This window comes from Equus asinus, chromosome 6 (assembly GCF_041296235.1).
Source record: "Equus asinus isolate D_3611 breed Donkey chromosome 6, EquAss-T2T_v2, whole genome shotgun sequence".
In the NCBI taxonomy this organism is placed as follows: Eukaryota; Metazoa; Chordata; class Mammalia; order Perissodactyla; family Equidae; genus Equus; species Equus asinus.
This window is the reverse complement of record NC_091795.1, coordinates 15,324,713-15,337,220: the sequence shown is the minus strand read 5'-3', so window position 1 is coordinate 15,337,220 and position 12,508 is coordinate 15,324,713. Positions and strand designations below refer to the sequence as shown.

Sequence of the window (12,508 nt, the reverse complement as noted above, 5' to 3'; positions counted from 1 at the left end):
GTGTACGCCCCCCAAAATTAAAGAGAGAGAAACAGCTGTTCCATATACATCACGTCCCATTTTTAACCCACAGAAAGAAGGTGCTGTAGAAACCCAAGGTGATTCATTGGGAATGTATCAGATCAGTATTACTTTCTCCTTTTTAAAAGATACGGGTTTCTTTGATGGGTCCTGCTGAAAGTCGGATCTGCTGGACCCTCCACGGACCAGTCCCAAGGGCTGCCTCGCCCACCTGAGTTGCAGGGGCTGGCTCCCTTCTTCCTTCCTCACCTCCACCACCTCCCGCGGAGCTTCCAGTCAGGAGCCTCGGGTTGTTATAGAGAGTCCATCTGTGACGGGGTGACATTTACTGTGAGGGGCAGGGGCCTGTTGAGGGTCAGAGGAGCTTGCACCATCAGGCTGGTGGCCGCCCCCCACTGTCACTGAACCCCCTCCCCGCTCCCCGCAAGGGCTCTGGGTTGCTGAAGACAGTCTTTCCCAGAATCCTTCCTCAGCAACACTTTTCTTGAACAACTGAGAATACAGTAACCCACTTGGAGCAGGAGCTTGGAACTATACAAACACCTGAATTCGTACTAATTACGCACAAAAGCCTGTTTGAAGAGGCAAGGAGAAATATGGGTTCATAAATTGACTGCTGATCAATTATGGCTCCTGAAAAAAGAACTATTAACTTAGCAGTACGTTAACTCCTGCTGCCTACACACGCCTGGTAACTAACTAAGGCTGTTCACCGTTAACATAATGCCAACAAGAGAGGGGCAGAGAGAGCAAAGTCCCCCACATTGAGAGAAAACAGCCAGATATTCCCCTCACAGCCCACGGCCTTCCAAGGCCTCTAGGAGCTGATTTTCAAATACGCGGTCTGCATACGAGGCAAGTCTGCAGGCGCTATTTGTATGTGGCTTCACCTTGCTCCCTGCCCCGCCCCCGCTCCCACCCCCCAGCCCCAGCCCCATTTGAGGCTCAGGCTGGGGAAGCTCCAACCTGGCTTCTGGGAGGGCACAGCTCCTCCCATCAAGCTCTGAAGAGAAGGGGACTGAAATGAAAACCTTAGCAGTGAAACGACTTTGGTCTTCTCTGGAGAGGACAGCAGACTGATTCTGAGAGACAGGGACCAAGCCTGTCACACCTGCGGCTAAATTCTGTGCACCTCACCTCTGCCTGCATCAAATATAACATGAAAAGTACAAGATAAAAAAGGAGGGAAAGGCTGAGGTTCCGTTCACCCCACCTGGCTGGTTCACTGCCTGCTGGAGGCTAGAAAACCCAGGACCACGCTTGCCAGCTCCCTCCCTGCCAGGCCCCCACGGGGAGGAGGTTCCTGTGGTCTTGGTTCACAGGCACCACCGTGGGGGCATCAGGTTTCCCCGTGGAGAGTGGCAGAGGTCCCAGAGCCTCATCCCACAGCTCTATGGATGGAAGCAGAGCAGCAGGTGGACCCGGGTGGGGCGGGTCTGGGTGGGAGGGGCAGCTCCCTGCCAGTCAGCTCTGGCGTGTTGCTCTGGGGGTCACTCCTGCAGGTCTGGCCCAGGGCCAAGCTTCTGACAGTTCTGTCAGCCCTGAAGTGCCTGCATCAAATCCTGTTCTGCTTCAACTAACTAGAGTGAATCCTGAACGGCACAGATGCTAAAGACACTGTCGACCAAGTTGCAGGAAATCTCATGGAAAAAAACTTTGGTGTGGAAAATCAATTATTTCAGGCAGGACATATCAAAGGAGGAGGCTTGTATATACACAGGAAATCTACTCATGAGATAATACCTTGCAGGAACCAATCAGACAAATGTGCAAAAGAGCACGGACAAGGATGCTCATGGTAGTGCTGTTACTAAACGGCCAAAGGTTGAAAATGACCTGAGCAAACGTCTATTCAACAGAGGGCTGGGGTGAGTAAGCCGGGGCCTCCCACACGAGGGACTTCCTCACAGCCACAAGGACTGACGCCAAGGAAGAAGATTTAACGACGTGGGAGACACTCGACACATACTACTAATTTTGAAAAGGCAGCCCTCAAGACAATATAGGCATTACCTCTTTTTCTTAAATACACACTTTTGTGCACGCATGTATATATGCATATTCGAGATGACATAGACCAAAGTTTGGAAGGATGTGCCCGCAAATGTTATCAAGACGCCTGCGCATGTTCTGCCCCCGGGTTTGATGGATGGAAGACACTGTCTGTTGAGCAGCACCTGTCCTTGTGCCAGATGAGGGAGCAGGCAAAGAGCAGCCCCACTGCCACAAGCCAAAGCACAAGCCGCGTCGGAGCCCCAGACGGCTGGCAGGCCCACTCCACTCCTGGAAGTTTGCCACCTTCCAGGCCCACCCTGCTTGTTGACCTGGCCGAGTCCTGTGCACAGTGGTCCCTCCACCACCTAGAGGTCCCCCTGAAATGCCCCAGGGCCCATGAACTGCACCCAGTAATTTCAGTTCTAGAATGTGGTACCAGATAAGCCTTGCTTACCAGGACACCTCAACGCAAAGACCCGTCTCTGCTCACAAAGGCTGTGAAGGACAAAGGACAACAATGGCCAAGCCTCGGACAACAGGTGATTCATCTTCAAAGCGCTTTGAGTTCAGATATTAAGAGCCCATTTTCACCCAGAGAGTACGCTGGACATGCTAAGACATGAGGATTTAAAGATCTGATCTCCAATGGAGCATGCAGCTGACACCCAGCAACTGTCCAAATATAGGAGGCCAATTCTATTGCTGTGGAAATGATCCCAGTTCACAGAGGATGAATCAGCAGGTGGAGTGGTGTGGCCATGTGAGTCAGTCGTCAAGTGGGTGGGTCTGACCCACCAACAAACCCATCCTCCTCCTCACTTCCATGGACAGAGTTGGCACTGCAGCTTCTAAGTCACAGAGGCCCCGTGCAGAAAGGATCCATAAAAATGTTCCTGCTACCACTCCCGGGGGGTGGGGAGGGTGAATAATTAAGGTAGTAAAGTCAGGTGCTGGAAGCCTGGGACCGGGAGCTAGGTATTAACCCAGGTTAGAAGAGCAGGTGCGCAGTGGGGACTGCAGTTCAGAGCAGCTCACTGCATTCCCCAGGCTGGCTGCAGAGCAGTGAAGAGGACTCAAGACACCCAGGTCTGAGCTTATGCCCTGGGACACGTGTGGCCCCCACAACCACTGCACCTGTCCCCACACCTGTCAGGTGCAGATGCTACGCCTGGCCACAGGGCTGCAACCAGACTGAAAAGAGCTAAGAGTTGAGACCAGCCTGCAAGAGGCTCAAAGCAGCACATACAGCGTGACTGATGAGCATCCGCCCGTGGTCACTTCTTTCCTGAGGAGCTAAGAGCAGAAACAAGCCCTGAGCACGCAGTTCAGTGTCTGCGATCCTGAAGTGGTTGTGAGCCAGCTGTATACCTCTGCAGACCTACACCTGGTCCCAGAGGTCCCCAAGCACCTCAGGCTCACCCATCTTGATGGGCTAATAGCTTCACAAAAATATACCCAACCTGGAAACTGATTTTAAGAGACTAATTTAGTGTTCTTCTGTAAATTTGTTGTATTGTTTGAGAATACTCAATTCTGAAGAAAATACAGCAAAGGAGACGGATGACTCTGGTAAGATACGTTAAGTTTAGATAAATACTCAGGAAGTAGAGCACACGTGTATTAAACAAGGATGGAAAGCTGTGGAAGAACCAAAAGATACCTAATATTCACGAGGAACCAAATATACCCACGGCAGCTGGACAGTAAACATTCATGACACGCTAAATGCTGAAAAGGTACTAAATATTCATGATATGTTCATACACATGAGACTAAGTACACAAGAAGAACCTAATATTGGTCATAATTTGGTCACCCACTGGTGACACCCATTCTGGTCCTCTAATCTGAGGCCATCCGTCAGGCTCACGGGGAGCCACAGATGTGGCAGGGCAGAATTGTCCCTACGTCTTGCCAACAGAACACGTGTGTGTGTGTCATTGGTCCCGGTGCTGGTACTTAAGGCCTTGTAACCACGTATTAGCGGGGAAAGCCAGGGCTGCAGAGAGAGAAGGAACACGTGAATGCTCATCCCCGAGGGCTCAGGTGTGGAAGTTCTGCCACCCACCTGCACCCTACCTGACCTGGGCTGCCTTCCCCATCTCTTCCTCCCTTCACCTTCTAAGAAAGACAATAAAGAGCAATAGCTACAAATAATTTATGAAGCATTTTCTCTGCTGACACAGTACCCCAAGCGATGCTTGCGTATGTGCCTGAATCGAAACCCCCGTTCTATAGGGCGCCTGAGGTCACAGGGCCTCTAAGGGGCAGAGCTAATACCAGAGCCCTGCCTGCCCCCTCGGCTGGACCACCTGCTTTAAGAAAGCAAAACACCTCCGACATTTTCATGTCCCACATTCATGAAAGCCATTCTGAGAGCAGCTTCTTAGAAAACTTGCGCCCCACAGCTCATGCTTCTGTTGCCCCTATAGGCATAAGAATTTGGGGGCAAAAATCACGGAGAGATTGGTGTATGGACCTCAGAGGTGAAGGAAAGTATTCTGGAAGTTCTCAGACTTCATACATTTAAAAACCAGTCCCACACACCAGGGCTAAGAGGAGGCTTGAGCAAATAACTTTCTAATCCTCACCTTTCAAAAGGATCTTTTGGAATTTCTTTTCACAGACACCTAATCATAAGAAAAATATCTGAGAGCCCCTCCTACCAGGAATCTGCACAGAAACAGGGCAAGAAGCAGCAGAGCGCCAGCGGCTGACCTTGGTGAGGAGGTGCCCCTGCTCACACGGCCACACCTGTCTCAGCATTTCTTGTCAACCTGCTGCTGAAGTCACGGAGTGCTCACACCGCATCTTCTGGTTCGTGACCCGACGAGTGCAGGATTATGGGTTACAGCACGTTAGAGCAATACAAAGAATTCTAAGGTGACTCCTCAGAATCACAGACGTGTCTTGAAGACCATTTACATGACCTGAAAGTCTGAAATGATTTTCCAGAAGCAGATATCTAAAAATAACAGGGTAAGATGAAAAGTCCTCCGATTTCCATTCAGTTTGGGGAAAACACAAGGAACTTAGAATGCTGACCATGCCTGTTGTCCTACCTACAGACGACACTGACCATGCCAAGGTTTACAGATATGTAGACGATGAGAGGGATGAGCACGACACCAGGAAGGGTCAAGCCACGGTGGGTCCTGAGAGGCCACTCCCAGGCAGGTCCTGCCATCTGCAGGGGTTCAGGAGCTCGTTCTCGTGGAAGTTGTCTTCCATCTCATATCCATGCAGCTAAGTCTTAATGTTACAGTCCGCCTCTTCCACGAAGCCTTCCCTGACCACTTCAACTTTCACCCACTGAGTGCGAACAAAACCCAGGACTTGAGTGTACAGCTTTAGGCTTCCTAAAGGCTAATCTTATTCTCCAAATAATTTCTAAGCAACCTAAAGAAGCCATTATGACTTGGACTTTTCTGTCTCTCTCCTGTTGCTTTTAGTAAATGCCAGGCACACAGTGGACCATTCCAATGAGGAGGAAGCAGCAGCACAAACAGGGGGTGGTTGTTTGGAAGACATTAATCCACAGGAAATTGATTTACTGGGCTGGGCTCAGTACTGTGTAAGCAGAAAGCTACTCTCTTCTCCCCGCACCACCAAAGCTTCAAAGCTGCTCTTTCCCCATTTCCTCTCCAGCAGGCCCTACAGCTTTTCCAGGCTTTCTCAGGTAATAGGAAGTCCAGTGCACACAACCCAGGTCAGCCTGCCCAGAAAGATGGAGAGGAAAGGAGCTTCTTGTCTATTTTTCCAGCTCGCTCCACCCGGCCTCCTTCCCACCTCCCCAGGGTGCATATGGTTTCTCCATGCTGGGGAGACTAATCGAAGAAGACATTTAAAACCCCTTTACATACCAAGAGCACAGTTCAGAAGTCTGAGCCCAAAGCTTTACGCAAAGCCACAATACAGAGGACAGAGATAGGATCTAAGAAAGATTCCTGCCCCAAGAGTTTAAAAAACAAAGTTCCTCCAATACTGGGAGGAAAGGAATGTGCAGGGACCCAGCCCCCTGCCCCTTTGCCTCTTGCCTGGAGAAGAAGGGGTGGAGAGGGAGGGAAAACCCCTGAGAGGCTGAGGCGGGCTGGGAAGCACTGGGAGTCGGTCCTGCTTCCTGGTGGGAACATTGGGAAACCACCCGGTACAGCAGAATGGCATCCCAGCATAGCTCTGCACAACCTGGGCGGGTGCTCGGGTGCCCAGTAGGGACCTAGAAGAGACCAGAATGTGGGGACCTCACGGCCAGATGCAAGAGCCAGGTCCCCAGCTGTGGCTCAGCCCATGACACCCAGCTGGGCAATACTCAGGGGAAAGAGGAAACCGAGGCTCCATGGTAGTGGGGGGAAACTCATCAGAGGCCAGCGAGAGGACAAGATGACCTGCAAGAGGTCACACTCCCCTACACGCTGATGTGATACAACCTTCTCTTGGTGACCAGGGACCACATGAGGCGAGAATGGGCCCCCAAGGGTGACCTGGAGAGACTGAGAGACTGACCCTCAACGAACCAAGCTGCTCTAAACCACATAGTGACCGAGATAATCACACTTGAATGAGGCTCAGAAAAATCACAATCATGAACTAGGAGCAAATATGCCAAAAAGGAACCTAAGTCATTTGTTTGGGGTAGCAAAATGAAGTTCACATAAAAAATTATGCACACCACAACTTGTGGCTGGTAAACTTCAACCCTCCACAATAAACTCTGGGCAGAAACATCTCTACTCTGATTCAAATGCTTCTGTAGGGTCTCCAGGCAATGCAAGCAGAATTTATAAGTGTGTGTGCACACAGTCTGTGCAAGGCACAAGGCTAACCTCCAGAGGAAAAAAGCAAGTGGTTGCAAGCTTGCCAGGGCAAATCCAGGCCCACCAAGCCATCACGGAAATCCTACCCTCCAGGAGGGCCAGGTGCCTTCACACACACCCTCTCAGTGAACCCTGCCAGCATCCCTGTGAGCTGGCTCTCATTGCTCCCATTTAGCCGAGTGGCAAACAGACTCAGCAAGACTCGGTGACTAGCTCAAGATGACCAAGCTGAGCGGCAATACGATAGGACAGCCACCCTTTAGTATGCCCCATATGCCTGCTCCTACGCAGCAGCCAGATGGTCCGCACGAGCTGTGCACCATCCATGGAGGGTCCACTTTTTAAATTTTATAAATGAGGAAACTGATGCTTCCAGAGGTTAAGAAACTTGACTCACAGGCAAGTCTAGAACTAGGGTGAGGCAACTGAGATACTCGTCTCACGCACAAAATTTAAGGAGGTACCAAAAAACTCTGTAAGATAAGTGTTTTAACGCAGTGTTTTAAAACATCAAAATTAACACAAAATCCACGCTGTACAAAATGTCATAATTTTTAATAAAGACAGGATCAATATTACTGATTTTTTCTTTTGCCTCAGGCTCCAACATCTCAACACAGCACTGGGGCAGAGCTAGAAAACCAACCTAGCTCAATCCTCCCTCACCGGCCCCCAAAGGCAGGGACCCCAGATGCCTCTGCCCTGCACTGTCTCTAGATATATTTCTCTTTGCAATTTTACAACCTCAAAGTGCTCTCAAGAGGGACCACGATGCTCCATCATCCCAGGTGTCAGCCGGGGTGACTGAGCTCCAGGGAGGACACCAGGGGTCTAAACAGAGTCTACTCCATGGTCCCCAGCGCGCATTATGTAAATAAGGGGAGTCTGCAGGCTCCAATAAGGGAGTAGGATATTTTAAGGTATCAGCTTGGGAAGGTGTGGGGTGGGCTCTAAAAGGATCACACAGCTGCTTGTCTCCCACTTGATGAAGTTCCTGGCTCAAAATTAAGTGTTCAGCAGTGACACGACGCCAGCTGTCAGCTAGGTTGGCCTGCACCCACACAAGTCCAATTCAAATGGTGGCATTCCCTTTTACTTGCATTTCAAAAGCCGAATGTTAGCTCATTTGAGTAACTACTTATGCTCTGATCACTCAACCTCCTATTAAAGCCCTGCGCAATACGAAGTGTCTGTTCAACAAATATCCGTTGATTAAAAATTCGAATGTTCTTAGATCAAACCCAGAATCTCTTAGTGGTGGCTTGTCATCCAAGCCTAAAACCTGTTTAACAAATAAATCATTACCTGAAGCATAAGGAAGACAGTTAATGAATCTGTCCACTATTTTCTCCCGCGATGGCCTTGGCGACAGCAGGCACAAATACTTCGTATACCAACAATTTAAACCCAGCAAGGCTGTCTCCCCTGTGGTATTTTCTTAACGCGTTAAATGGCCAGGCTTTGCCTCACAATTCAAAGTTAAGTCCAGCAAAGTGAGCAAAGGAAACTTCGGGCACTGGCCGTGAGCGCGTCTGCTCATCCCGGGCCCCGGAGGCCGCGCTGCCCGAAGAGGCGGCCCCTCCGCGGGCCGCGGGACACCTGGCCGCGTGGGCGCTGCCCTCGCCGCCCCGCCCCCGGCCCCGGTCCGCCTCGCGGCCGCGCGGCCCCTGCCCGATCCCCCTGCGCCGCCGGACTTCCGCCCCCGCACGCTGGCGGCCAACCCGCTTCCGAGCGTCCCCGGTACCTGGCACAGGAGCGCGGCCCCGGCGGCGAAGCGGCGGACGGGCGCGGCGGCGGGGGCGCGGCGGCAGGGGCTACTCCGCCCGGGGACGCGCCTGGCTGCCCGCGGGAACGCTGCGGCCGGCGGCGCGACGCAGCAGGTGGCCGCCTGGCCTGGCGACAGCGCGGGTCGGTGGCCCGAGACCGGGACGCGGGGCGGGCACGGCCCTCCGGCCGCCGGCGCTCGCCCTCCGCGGCGCGCTCCCAGCCCGGGCGTGCCGGCGCGGCGCGGCTGCTCTCGGCTCGGCGGGGGCGGGCGCCGCGCCTCCCCGCTCGGCTCCGCTCGCCCGCCCCCCGCCGCGCGCTCCTCCCCCGCGCCGCTCCCGCCGCCGCCGCCCGGTCCGGTGCGCCGAGAGCTCGGGCGACGGCGCCGGCGGGCCGCGGGGGGCGGCGGGGACCCCTCCCCAGCCACGGCGGCTCCCGCGGCCCCGCTCGGCCCGCCCGCGCGGCGGCACTGCCGGGGCTCGGGGCTGGGGTCCACCGCGCCCCCGACGGCCCGGCGCACCTGCGCGCCCTCGCGAAGAGGGACCCGGCCGACCGCAGCCTCAGCCTCCCGGTCACTGCGGGCTTCGCGGCCGCGCGGCGCCCGGCCTGGGGCGCTCCGGCTGCGCCTAGCAAAGCCGGCGGCCCGCGGGCCCGGGGCCGGAGCGGGTGGGCGCCGTGGGTGGGAAGTGTGCATTTGAATAAAAGTAAAAGCTGGTTTTTTATAACCTTGTGGGTCCGGAGCGTCTCCAGGCTAATTAGGGAAGCTGCCACCCTGCCTTGAGGTGAATCATTGTTGTGACACTGAAAGTGTGGGAAGAAAGGCTGCTGATGACTTCGCGGACTCGCTGACTCCCCTCTTTTTCTTTGAAAGACGGGCTGGTCCTTTTGGGGAGACCGTCTGCCGCGGCGCGCTGCCCCGGGGTGGCGGGGGCGGCCGCTGGGCTCATCAGCTGGAGGGCGCGCTGAAGCCTTGGTCCGCTGATCGCAGCCCGCGACGCCCCCATCCCGACCACGCGCCCCCGAGAGCAGGGAGCGTTTCCGGCAGGGAGAGGGGACGAGCGTGAGCCGTGTCCCCACAGGAAACACTGGCCACAACAGCTCACACGCGGAACACCTTCACGCCCCCCTAGAAGAGACAATGCTAACGCCAGAGAGCGACCCCAATGTCTGAACTGTCAGCCATGTGGGCGCTGTTACATGGGGGACCACCCGGAACCTGCGCCACGTCCTGGGGTGGTGGGTCTGATGATTTCCCCCTGCGGACGCTGAGGGCCGGGAAACCCACGTTTGCACAACTACCCACAGCAGAGCCACAGTAGAACCCTGAAGGGGCTCTCTCCGCCTCTGGCTTGAAACAGGATCAAAATCCCAAACAGAAGAGTGGGAGGCAGGGAAAAGAGGCTAAAGACAGATCCCGTTTACTCGAGCATATAAGGAGAAGTTTCCTTTTAAATTTTTGATATAATCCCTTTGGCACAAGCTATTCTCTTAAAAGCCCCCTGTGACAGTTAAGTGCTTTAAATTCTTTGTGTGGAAGAAACAAAAATATCTCGTGAATCCGTCTACGGTCCCCCAAGTTAACCTGCATTCACAGTGGGTAGGTGACTCATGACAATCAGAGACAAAGACTTTGGTAGGTGAATGTGTTTGCTTTTTTCAGAATCCTCTAAGGGAACTGAACAACTTAAGGCAAATCTACACAGCCTCTCTCCCTGCCCACCTTGAGCCTCTGCTCCTTCTATTCAAAATCACGTTTATTTTCCGTTGTTGTAACTACTATTTATTGACTCAATAGATCGCCCTTCTACCTAAGAATTTCATTTGTTTCCGGAATATCTTAAGCCTCTGGCTTTATTTACGTGTACTGTGGGTGGCTTTTGAAGTCCCTGGAGGTCTTGAGAGGACAAAAGCTGAAGTTCACGATCATTAGCTAAGGCTGAGAAAGAACACGGTGTCAACACCCGAAATAGAAAGTGGTGGGAAACGTTGTGAATAGGTTAGGAAAATGGGAAATTACCTGGAGCCTGGTAGAGCAAGCACCTTCAAGCTTTAAATATATTGACAGGAAGGACACCCCTCCGCCACCCCCAGTCCATTCCACCTTCCTGCTGAGGATCTGGTCCCCAGAGCACTGGAACATGGCCTTTACAGGAGCTCTTTCCCTCCTTAATGCTTCTTGGACCAAACCTTGAAGCTGGGTTGAGAAAAGGCTAGAATGTTCAAGGAGGCTTTGCCAAAGGCTCAAAGGAAACAGACCCCACAAAGAGTTTCTTGAAGCCTGCGCAGACAACCATAGAGCTAAGAGCACCGGGTTGGCTGTTTCCTGAGGCTCCAGAAAATCTCCCTCAGCTGTCCCTGAACACCCCCTTCCAAGGAAGGAGAACCCCACTGATAAGGCAAAAGAAGACTGCGCCACTTCTGTACGTATTGCTTCTCATCTGGGAACACATTTTTATCAAACGCCAGGCACTGTTGCCAACCGTCTACAAGCAGTTGCTCATTAAAATCATCCAGTCCCCAGCAGAACCCTGAGCTTAGACCTGCCATTACCCCATTTACTGCTATTATCTCCATGTTGTGGATGAGGAGACTCAGGCACGAAAAGGGCAAGGAACGTGCCCAAGGTCACACAGGAGGTCAGTGGCAGAGCCAGGATTTGAACCCACAGTCTGCACTCTCGGCACTGAACAGGCTGCCTTTCTAAAAATGGCACCTAATTCTGCACACTAAAAAACGCCTTTTCGTTCAGAAAAGAAAGGAGAATGAGTCCTTCCCACACTTAGGAAGAGGCATCCTTTGGGATATCAGAAAGCAAGAATATTTAAGTCCAGTCTCCACCCTCCTGCATCTTCATTTAGTCAAATCAGAGGGCTATCATTAATGGGGTAAAGAGGGTACACCAAAGGCGACAGGCTTCGGAACCCAGGCCCGTACCTGGGAGACTGTATTCTTCAGGCCACTGCTTCATCCCAGGATACTGCCCTTGGGTCTTCATGAGACACTCAATCTGCCTGTCTTCCGTTGGGTTCAGAAAATATAGACCCCATAGCCACAGGCATCCCCAACTGAGTAGAGAGTTGGAGCCAAGGACCAACTGGGAAAAAAGAATGCCATTCTTCTCAAGACAACAGGCCCAGCACTGGGCCTGTTGACAAGGCTCACTAAGGTGAGCCTTGGGGACAGGGATCGAATTGAGCTGCCTCACTGTCAGAGGTCACACGAACCCTTCTCCTGAGGAACTCTCTCCACAGGCTGGCCATCTAGCAGAATCCAGATCCCAGCCACTGTCCCTCCCATCCTCCTCCAGCAATATGAATGACCACGTCATTTCCCTCTTTCAAAACCCTTCCCTGGCTTCTATGCTGTTAGGATAAAATCCAAACCCTTAACAGGGCCTAATCTGTTCCCTGTCCATCTCTTGGGCCTCCTTTCAGTACCACCTCCCTCTCACCCTTCAGGTTTTAGCCGAGGTGTCACTTCCTTTGGTCTTTTTCCCAGCCTGTATTTCCCACTTGCCCCATTCTTTTCTTTTGAGTATATATCACACTTTGTAGTGGTTTAACTTTGGTTTCATAACCAATTGCCCCACCAGAGCACAACTCCAAGAGGGCAGAGTCTGTATCTGATTTGAGCATTATTGTTGCATATCCAGCACCTAGCACAGTGCTGGTACATAGTAGCTGCTTGATAAATATAAATCAGTGCACTGCCACCATGACCCGTCACGATCCTGAATTGCTCTGCCTCAAACATATTCATCTGCAGTGCTCACTCTCTCTGCCCAACTCTTTTCCACCCCGGCCTTGCTCTCCGTTTCCCAAACTTCTGCTCTTTCACCTTCCAGGGACCTTCTGCTCTTTTACTGCTCTCCTGTCTCAAAAGTCATGCCTCCCCGGCCTGCACCCTTCATAGCC

The 12,508-nt window shown here is 52.8% G+C and overlaps 1 protein-coding gene across 9 annotated transcripts in view; it reads right to left on the bottom strand.

The window, feature by feature from the left end:
* Positions 1-8,912, bottom strand: part of CRACDL (CRACD like) — a 135,794-nt gene extending 126,882 nt beyond the window's left edge. For 3 of the 9 annotated variants that reach the window (XM_070511669.1, XM_070511672.1, XM_070511675.1), the window contains exon 1: positions 8,575-8,911. The gene's annotated coding sequence lies outside the window, so the exon portion shown is untranslated. Of the gene's footprint in view, positions 1-8,135; positions 8,449-8,574 lie in introns of those variants that run through there. The other 6 variants (XM_070511670.1, XM_070511671.1, XM_044772958.2 and 3 more) reach the window with 4 other exon arrangements.
* Between the last annotated feature and the right edge of the window lie 3,596 nt (positions 8,913-12,508).